Source organism: Camelina sativa, chromosome 5 (genome assembly GCF_000633955.1).
Source record: "Camelina sativa cultivar DH55 chromosome 5, Cs, whole genome shotgun sequence".
In the NCBI taxonomy this organism is placed as follows: domain Eukaryota; kingdom Viridiplantae; phylum Streptophyta; class Magnoliopsida; order Brassicales; family Brassicaceae; genus Camelina; species Camelina sativa.
The window spans coordinates 31,297,674-31,300,334 of record NC_025689.1 but is presented as its reverse complement, the minus strand read 5'-3'; positions in this window follow the sequence as shown (position 1 = coordinate 31,300,334).

Below are 2,661 nucleotides of genomic sequence, written 5' to 3'. Positions count from 1 at the left end.
GCTCTAAGTCCAAAGATTAAGAGAGTGAACAAAAGAGCAAGGAGAGACCATGGCCCGAAAACAATAACTACCAGGCACAAGTAGGATACATATCCAGAGAGAATGGCTATCTCACCAATGAATCTGATATATTTGACCTTGGATCTAAAAATAGAATCGACGGCAACACATGAAGTGTAAACGATGCCGAGTCCACCCGCGAAGAACATCAACACTTGGTTAGTCTCACTTTTGAGGACTTCAGAAGACTGAGACGCGTAACATACGAAGCAAGCCAAAAGAAGGGCGACCGATGATTGAAAAAGAGAAATGAGTTTGGTGACAATTTTTTCAAAATCAGCGTGGGAGAAGAGTCACAGCAGTGAGGTAAGACCGCCCATACCGTGATTGGGATCATCCATGGTTTGATTGGTCTGTGTCACATCCGGAGATGCCTCGTCCGGAGAGGCCGAGAGGGTGGCTTGGAACAAACGCTCGGTACCTAGGTTTTCTGGATTTTGAAGAATCGTGTTGATTGTTGCATCGTATAACACGTCATTTAGATCTCCTTCCTTCCCCAAACGTTTGGTTACTGGTTCCAACATGTGATCTGGAAGATCGCCGCGTATTTTTTCCCTGTCCGGATAGTGTTTCATCAACTGCCACGCTCCAAGTCCAATGATTATCACAGTCACAAGAGGCACAAAGGGAGAGAATGGCCCGAAAACCACAAACACCAAGCACCAGTAGGATAAAATAAACAGAGAAGGCCGATTTCACCGAATAATCTACTAGATTTGACCTTGGATCTGAAGATGGAGTCCACAGTAGCAAATGATATATAAACTAGGCCAAGACCTCCAGCTACGAACATGGCGATTTTGTTATTCTTAACTCCGAGTAACTCAGCGGAGTGAGCGACGTCAAATACAAAAGAAGCAAAAAGCAGAGTAAATACTGATTGAAAATTTGTGGTGAGTTTGGTGACGATACTCTCGAACTCGGCGTCGGTGAAGAGTCGCAACGATGAGTTGTGCCTAAGATCGATGCGGTGTTGGTTTTTGAGGCTGAGTCGCCGGCGGGTTCCAGAGTGGTTTTTCCTGGCTGATATCACCGGTTTTGGCGTTTGAGGCACCGCCTATTTCCTTAGTGTTAAAGGGATTGATGGAGGAGCCCGGGTAACCCATGGTGGTGATAGATGCACTTCATCGGTTCGTCTTATGTGACACTGCCCACAACGAAAGTTTTTTTACTTTTAAAAGTTAATGAACATGAACTGCACATGGTTCATATTTTTTTGTCATTTTATGGTAAATGCAGGAGAAATGCATGCAGATCTGGTCTAAAGTTTTTTTTGTTGCTGTTCACCATTTTTTATGTGGATCAATTAAATAAAATAATAATTCAAACACATTTTATCAATATTTTTTTCCTTTTCACTTTTATAAAAGCAGTTATATAACACATAATCAAAATTACTATCATTTTTATTCATCTTCTCTATCAAAAGTATTTTATTACATAAGTTAAACAAAATTTATTTTTCTATATAATGTTCTTTATATTTGATAAAATTATGTAAGTAAATAAAATACAATTTTTTATAATTATTGATATTTATGTTTATGTATTGTATATAACTTATGTACATAGTAAATTTATTGTAGTTATTAACATTTTCTACGATCCTTTTTCTTTTATAATTAAAATTGACAGTATAATTTATTTAATTGTAGTATTGTATTAACTAATTGTATAATTTCTTAATTCTTTTTCTTATAGTATTATTAATTTAAAATTGCAATTAGTACTATTTTTATATACATATATGAGCTATCTTTCTATATTTAATAAATTGTTAAAAATTTTAATTTCTTATAATTTACAAATATATTAAAACAGAGTTTTTGTATAACACATAACAAAATATTTAATATTTAAAATTGACAAGTGTTGCGATCACATGAGTTACTAAATTTGAAAACCAAGATTTATATAATGACATAATATTGAATACGTTATCAGGTCATTCACCGATTAAAAACTTGAAAAAAATTACATTAATTTGATTATCTTATTTTCTTTTATTATGTTAATCACTAATTTTAACACATTAAACTTTTTAATACTTTAATCACTTTTCTGTATAAATTTATTTTTACTATATGATTATAAAAATAATAATTGTAATTAAATTGCAAATATTTTCCTTATTAATTGCACATATTTCTCTATTAAAATTAGAAATGTAATAGATAACTTTCCTATTAAAATAAATTATATAATACATTACTTTTAGTTTTATATATTTTTCAAAAATATTAATTGTAATCCTTTTATTTTTAATATTTTTTAATTTTCCTATAATTATTAAATAATTTTTTTTTACACATGTCAAAATATTATCGATTATATGTCGCGATTATATGAATTACTAATGTAACACCCGCAAACCAAATTTTGGTATTTTGGTAAGGGTGTCGATCGACACCTCCTAGTGAGGCATCGATCGACACCAATTGTGGTCGGTTTGGTCGGTTCAATTTTAATTGTCCGGTTTGCGTGGTTGGTTTAGGGAATCCCTAAATCGAGTTTTAAAGGAAGAAAACGACCTAGGGTCGTGTTGTTTTGTCTTATGCGCCGTTTTTGAGAGAAAACACAAAGAGAGAGTGTTCTTGAGCT